At 36.4% G+C, this 8,285-nt stretch overlaps 1 protein-coding gene across 2 annotated transcripts in view; it reads right to left on the reverse strand.

Annotated features, from left to right (window-relative positions):
* Window positions 1-7,873, reverse strand: part of CDH9 (cadherin 9) — a 165,200-nt gene extending 157,327 nt beyond the window's left edge. For both annotated transcript variants that reach the window (XM_087961178.1, XM_026675384.2), the window contains exon 1: window positions 7,541-7,873. The gene's annotated coding sequence lies outside the window, so the exon portion shown is untranslated. The remainder of the gene's footprint in view (window positions 1-7,540) is intronic.
* Window positions 7,874-8,285: the final 412 nt, after the last annotated feature.

The raw sequence follows: 8,285 nt of genomic DNA on the forward strand, positions 1-8,285 counted from the left end.
CATCATCAGGCTTCTGTATATTTGATTGTGTGTGTGTGTGTGTGTGTGTATGTGTATGTGTATGTATATATTCAGGGGGAGGGGGGGTGTAGCATAGTAACAAGGCTAGCCACAGGTCGGGCAGCCTAGGTTACAGACAACAGTGTCCCTACAAGGCAAGGTTATCTTTTCAGCCTGGCAGATGGGTTATTAATGTTATACATATTATAAATATATTCATGAAACTTCACTGGTTCTGCAGAGATTTAAAATTGGTCTGTCTTATCCACTATTCCAGACACATCTAACCTGGCAATATTAAACACACAATGCCCTACCTCCTCCCTATTCACTACTTTCATTATCTCTTGAACGAGGCTCGAAATGATTGGCAGCTACCTTCCTGTTCTTTGATACCAAGGCAATTCCTCGAGATCACAGAAAGAAGAGAGTTGACAAAGATAAGTTTCATTCCTCTCCTTGCTCCTTGTATTCTTGACAGCATATGCAGCCTCCTACTCAGCCTCCTTTCTATTAGTGGCTTGTTCAAGTAGTTTATTTGTAATAAGTAGTTATAGATAGAAAAAGGTAAATAGATTTGAGTTAAAGTATCCTTGACTCCATTTGTTATACCACTTTTTCTACTCATCTTCAAATAATTTAGTTTGCTGGCTCAAATCTGTTTTTACTATTTTTATGACTTCTTTATAAATAAAGACAATTTCTTCCAGCTTCTACTCTTAATATTAAATTTCCCCCACCCAAATACCACTGGAAATAAGGAAGAGTACAGTGGTATACTTTGGACTGATCACTGTATCCAGTGGTGGGATTCAAAAATTTTTACTACCGGTTCTGTAGGTGTGGCTTTGTGGGCATGGCAGGGGAAGGATACTGTAAAATCTCCAGTCAGAGGTGGTATTTGCCGGTTCTCCGAAATTTCCACTACCAGTTCTCCAGAACCAGTCAGAACCTGCTGAATACCACCTCTGACTGTATCCCTTCCCAAAGTCAAGGTCATAAATTTATTTCCCTGTTATGTAATGAAGCAATTGAGTTCCCTTTTAGTTGTTACATACTATGTTAGTGGGAATAAATTAAAGATTCAAAATTAGTATATATTTTTGAACACATAAAAAGTATTTTTCTTTAGAATGTTGGCCAAATGCACACCTTATTTTCTTAAATCTAAGATCTGCTTTCCGGAAGTATTTAGCATAAATTATTTGTACTGAAAAAAAGGCAAATTCATAAAAGGATTTAAACTTTGGGGAAAACTACTTTCTGAGTAACAAATACTACGGGAACGTCAAGACAAACTATCAGTTCACGGGCAACAGGGATAACCATCCCGAATCAGTAATACTCAAAGGAAATGTTGTGTTTAAGCCAATAAAACATATACAAAGATAGAAATGTGTTCAGTTAATATTTTTATCTAAACTTAGCAAATATATTTGTATAGAAGTCTCTATTTAAAAAGTGGGCATCAAAATACAGAGACTAAAAAATTGACATTTTAAAAAAGGCATTTTAAAAATATAGATACATTAGAAAAATTCACATATGGAATCTTTGAGAGGGAAGGCAGGAAGGAAGGAAGGAAGGAAGGAAGGAAGGAAGGAAGGACAGATGTTTGTTGTGTATTATTAATTTTTTTTTTTTTTTTGAATCTTAAATAAATGTAAATAAAAAAGGATTTTTGGGGGGGAGGTGTATTTTGTCTCCCCCTCCCCCTCCCCCTTCTTTTATTTTCAAAAAAAAAAAAAAAAAAAAATAAATTAAAAAAAAAATTTCCCTTCCCCCCCCCCCCCCCCCCCCCCCACCCCCCCCCCCCTTTAACCCCCCCCCCCCCCCCAGTAAATGTGGGAAAGAATCTGCAAACAGATTCATTTGACACTACTTCTTCCAAATATCAAACATTCAATCTTTGTTGGTTAGAAATACAATAGTGTGTACATCTGCATTTAAAAAAAAAATATAGGTTTCAGTCAAAAAGCAAATTACAATTCAGATCTTAGGCCCCTCTATCTGTAGTCATAGATCATTTACAATAGTCTCTGTTGGGGCTTGCCAAACCTTGGCTTGGGATTTGCAGTGTAACAAAAACTTCAGCCTTTCTATCTAGAATTCTAGAATGGATTGATTTAACTGAATATCCAGGTTAGTGTTTTCTTCAGGACAGTGGCTTTCCAGCCCAATCCCAAGGCAATTCTTGATAAGAAGTTAGACTGTTTCTAACAGTACTAATGCTCTCAAGTGAATAACAATGAGTAGAGTACATTGCCATTATTCTCTGCTTAGAAATTCACATAAAAGACATGGATTTTTGTTTTTTGGGGGAGATTATATGTTCAGAAATAAGAGTAAATCTGAGAAAGCTGAGTTTCTGAAATGGCTGTATTTAGAAAGAACTGAGATTGCAAAATATGGTGGTATATAAAGCTTGATATATTCCCCTTTATTTTCTCACACAGGTGATCACAAAGCAATGTTTATTGGGAAAAGTTGCAAAAATTAAAATGAACTATGTAGCATGAATTGTTACATGAACACTGACAATATTTTAAGGGGTGATCAATATTGGAAATGCTTTGATCATAGGCTTGATCTAAGTGATATGTAAGTTCGATAAGGAACCCAAACTAATACATATTTGTCAGGGTTTGTTGAGGAAGGAGCATTAAACTTCTTTAAACTTGTACAAAATTGCTATCCAAAAATGACCCAATTTTATTGGGAAATAGCTGGGAGGAAAAACAGCTTAGGGGGGAAAAAACCTTTACTTTTTTTTTGTTTTTTTAATAAAATACTGATGATGCCAAGAATTTTGATGGTCCAGATTTGTGATTCATTTCCCTTGGCTTGCTTTTAGGTTGCCCTTTAGTAGCAATATGGGCTTTAGTTTTTTAATACTAGCTTCTCCATAAACCTTTTCAGGGAATGCAAAATGTTCTCTGTCCCCACTCAAATGTCATTAGTCATATCCAAGTATTTGTGGATCTCTAGACAGCATTTACTAAAGACAGCTGCTCTAAGCCATACAACTTCGGGGGAGGGGGCGGAGGGAGAGAGAAAGAGAGAGAGAGAGAGAGAAGAGGAAGAGGAGGAGGAGGAGGAGGAGGAGGAAAATCAAACACCTATTGACTGATTGAAAATAATGTCAGTCGTAGTCCTTCCTCTGCCATGCCCATTTCATAAATGTCAGGTTCTTATTATTTCATGCCCTTATGCTTATTGGATTTTAGTTTTCTGTTATCTCCAATTTTCTAATGTCACACTCTGGGATGGTTCTAATAAACTTGACTATTGTAAATGTCTTTACCTATGCAAGTTTATATTTCTGATGAGAGTTTACAAATTTTACATTATTGTAGAAAAAAGAGAGAAGGAAACTGGAATAATTGTATAGCCAAGGACTTCTGATGTCATTTTAAAAAATTCCTAAAAACAGACCTCTAATTCATCCAGTTGTGACATTTGGTAAGATCTGGACTGCAAATATCCAGGCAACCACTAGAGAGAAGCAGAAGGTTAAAGTCATATGTGTCATTTTTGCAGCCATTTTTGTTGAATGGATTTCTGTAGCTGAAATTTGGTAACCCTAAATTTGGCAGTGGAATGCCTTATAAGAGAGTATATCTGCGATTTTGTGCATGCTTCCTCACAAGTCACTATTTCATACAGAAAGAATGATTTCATATTATGTATAATATTCACAGGAAACTTTGTGCTACACTATTTACCACGTTCATACCCAACAGCCTCATGAAGCAGAAAAAAATGTAAATTCATTTTATGGTAAAGTATTCACAGTCTCAAAAAGCTGATAGTGTTAGAAAAAAAGTTAATATGGAATAAGAAGTATTACATATACCAGATGTAACTATTAAATGGTCAAGGATAAAAATAAAATTTCTGTCTGTCTGTCAGTTTGAGCTAATGAGCTAGAAAATCCCAATGTAAGCTTGTAGCATTTTTTTTTCTGACATACTTATGCATTAGTAACTGAACCATTGTTTGCTTATTTAATCCAATTTTATGGGATTATGATCTTCTGAGTCACAACTATCAAGCTGGGCACAACACTACCCTAAATGTGATTTACTAGGTTGTAGTTATGGACTTTCCAAACTTGAGTTCAAAATCAATGTAGAAAAACTCAATAGAGATGCTTCAAGAATATACAAGAAAAGATTCATCCTGTGAAATAATCCTAATTTCCTTTCATTTTAAAAATTCAAACAATTCTTACAAATGATTATTACATTTATTATAAGTTCATACATATTCTATAAACTATCCTTTTTTCCATAACGACCCATATAAAGGAGTCATAGCAAGTTTTATGATAATTACACACTTCACAATTATTAGCAACAAATTGCTAATAATTAATTGCTACCATAAAAAGCACTTAAAGTTTCCACAGGCTATCAGCCAGTAAACTTCAATAATCAAAAGATATGGTGTTGGTTAATGATGGTCAATTTTATTTGCTGATGTCCAGCATCAATTCTGGAATAAGTGTTTGGATCTGTAACTTCAAATTAGTTACATGCAACTGAGTAGACTGCCCACATATTACTATACAGTCTCCTTCAAAGAATACATCCTTGTTTTGACACAAGTCATCGCAGTGTGGCATCGTGTAGATATACAGTACTCTCAATGATCCTACAAATATGGGTAAAATGCTTTCAAACAGAATATGCTAAACAGGGATATTGTGAAATCCGTTTGGACGATTTCAGACAGGCATCTGCCAAGGATACTTCAGACATCAAAGAGCCTAGCTCACAGGAGATGGCAGCACATGATTTCACTTAGTGCCTGCCAGGTCCAACATTCTAGGTGATTGAGTGATCGGTGCTCATCAACTCAGTGCCAGATTTTGTTAGAATCCTTTCCTCCTTCCTTTCTCTCTCAAGTTGATCTAATTTACTGCAGAATTTCTACCTCCTCAATTCCCGGAATAATCAATTAAACATGTTAACAACCTTTTTGAAATTTAAGTTAACCTGACAAGGCATCTGCAAGCCTGTAATTTTTTTTTATTACTTATCTATAATAAAACTATTTAAGAAATAAACAAATGTTCTGCTTCAAAAATAATAGATTAAATACAGAAAGGGGTGGGGGGAAACTCTCGGATTTTATCTTGGTTTTATTTTGCTACCAATGCTGCATCTCTTATCCAAAGAACAAAGCTCTCTATTGGCTCTTCTAAACTTGTTTTGTCTCTGCAAACCCAGATTTTTTTTTATTCCATAATAGAAGAAACCAGCAAACATCCCAAATTAAGCCATTTTTACATAATGTACTGCTTTAAATACCAACATGGTCTGCTTTATTTGGAAGTTATTCTACTTCAAACTGATTTGATGTTGTTTGTAGGACCATCTACCATTTATTTATTTATTTATTTATTTATTTATTTATTTATTTATTTTATTTGTCAAGCAAGTATTAGATAACAGGTATAAGTATAAGCATGGTTATGAATACATGAAATGGATATGAATAAAAAGAAAGAAACAATAGGACAGGGACAGTAATTGCTACCTACCTGTTTGTGGTATAAAAGTTTGCACTATTTCTAATAAATACTGGTAGTATTGCTTGCCAATAGATTATTTAGTTCCATTCCCAAATCACGTTTTTCTTTTACTGTCAATATGCCCATTTTTAGGAACTGGTGTTTCACTAGCTTGGGTATTGTTACAGAATGTCAGGAAATTCTTTAGGAGGAAATGTACACTATCCTGATGGAACTCAGTAGGGGATCACAATGATCTTCAGAAAATGATGTGTATAAAAAACCAACTGCTGCTCAGGTGTTATGAACCCCCCCCCCCCCCCACACACACACACACACACATAAATCAAATTCTCATCATAGTGAGGAAATCATCATTCTCAAATTTGATGGATTGTTCACTCAAAAGCACATGACTATCTACATGCGGATGAGAATGTACTTTTACTGAAAGTACTACAGTATGCACATAAAACAAAATCAAATGCATATCTGACTTATGCTGTTGTTTCTTAATGTAAGATTGAAAGCCTTCCTTGGGCTAGGAAGTTAAAACTTATAGATTGAACAATGCTACTGACATCAAAAGCAAAAGTATCTTCTTAAATCTCCTGAAATTCTCAAACATCAATGGAATCACAAGTAGGGGTGCAAAAAAAAATCAGCATAAATTAAACTGGTTTTCCCTTTCTGGGGCTCTGAGCAAAAGATAACTAGGATGGCTATATTTTGGGGTAAAAATCCAGCCCTCTATTCTCTTTCAACTTTATCGACTCCCAGATGATCCCCTTATAGTTCTAACATGGTAAACACAAATGTAAATTACCTCCTTCCAAGGTCCTTATCCATTTCTATTTGGAGCCATTATTTAAGTCTACCTGGCACAGGATGAATGGGTTTAGTACCCAGACAGCCCATACAATTGCAGAGGAATATTGATTTCCTTTACAGTTCACATTCATCATTTCAGAGTCGAGGATCTGGATGTTCTGTGAAGCCATTATGGAATTCTTGGCATACATAACTGAAAATGTAGGTGGAAAACAATATCAAACAAACGGAAATTGCTGGTGAGAGAACTGACAGTGAATTACCCTTTCAGATGAGTTAGATGCATGAAAAGAAATATCTTGATTAGGATATTCTTCCTGAATTCCTATTTCCTTTCAGTGGCTTTGTTGACCAGAACTGCCAATCCAGAATGAGGTTATGAGTTGGCAAAGAAGTTTGCCTAGCTATTCCACTCTCAAATTTGCCAACTGTGCATTTAATTCATACATCCCTAACTGTGAACCAAAAATAATGCCTAAGCGGAGTTCTGAGATATTTGGAAGCTTGCTCTCTGTCAGCAATGCAAGTCAAACTAATAAATGCTTTGTAAAATCAGAATCAGCATCAACCAATTTTTTTGCTCCTTGAAAGTAACCATGGTCCTTACAGATTAATGCTTCAACTTTTTTATTTTATTTTACAGAAAATACTAGATATATCTTTTATCCCTTTGGCTAATTAAAATAATATAGGCTTACTATTTATTATTAATTTATTAAGACTTATTCATTTATAGCTTGCTCCTCATGCATATCAAGTAATATCTCTATAGGAATGTTGAATGCAAGAAACGAAGCCTATGAATTAAGCAGAACTTTAAAGCCCCCGCTTGGCTGAAACAGCTTTGTCAACAGCTACGTAGAATCCAGTTCCATTCCTGTTGGCAAACTGTCCAATGGATTCCATGCATGTCCTTCCTGTGTGCATTTGCATGCAAGTGCGCAAGGAAACACTTTAAATCGGAGTTCAAGTTTCAAAAATGCTCTTGTCGCTGACTACCCATTTCTCGGCGCACGCCTTTATTTCTGTCTTCATGCATCCTCCCATCCCGCCGCAAAAATGAGAGAGAGGGGCGGGAGAGAGAGAGAGAGAGAGGGAGACTAAAACACAATAGTCAAAAAATACAGCGTGTAAAATTCAAATAAAGCCTGTTGTTCGAGAATCTAAGACGAACCGAGAGAAATCACTCACCTCCTTCTTGCTGGTGAAAGCGGCTGAAGCTTTACTTCCAGCTAACACTGTTCAAGGTTGCTTTAGTTCCTCATCTGCCTGTCGATCTTAGCTCCAACGCTGTGTCTACCCCGACCTTCCTCCCCCGCTCTCGCTCTCTTTCCTTCTCGCTTTCCTTCTCCCTCCCTCCCTCCTTCTGCATCACTTTTAACTTCAGCAAGTAGCAAACTGAAGCTGTAGACCCCCCCTCGGTCTGATTGATTTCGGTTTCAGAACCTCTGCTTAAAAAAGCACCATCCTTCCTGGACTAAGAGCTCTTGCTACTGGTGAAGGAGTAACCAGTGCTGAATCTGAGTCTTTGGGGAACAGGGGCGGAAGGTGTGAAGGAATGTGGACGTTGGGAGGGAAAGGGGGGGGGCTTGGCTGTACCAAACACCCAGTGATTTGCAAGTGAATGAAGGAGGAGGGCATACGCAGGAGGGCTTTGACAAGGACTACCCATTAGTAGATAGAAACCTCAATCGAAGAGTTTCAATGTACGCAGTGTGTAAATTAGCTGCATGGGAGATGTTTTTTAATTATTACATTGGTCCCTTTTATTGTGATTTAATGTCAACTGGGTACATACCCATTATCTTACATAGTTACATTGCCCTCTGCAATCAGTATATTAAGATTGAAGAGGAAATTTGCTTGCCCCCTTGCCACCATGATTTTTTTTAAAAAAAGGAGGCACCAGAAATTGTCAATGCCAATGGTGTTCAAA

Source organism: Notechis scutatus, chromosome 3 (genome assembly GCF_049901735.1).
Source record: "Notechis scutatus isolate UNSWTSFEM ecotype Mainland chromosome 3, rNotScu1.2, whole genome shotgun sequence".
Taxonomy (NCBI): domain Eukaryota; kingdom Metazoa; phylum Chordata; class Lepidosauria; order Squamata; family Elapidae; genus Notechis; species Notechis scutatus.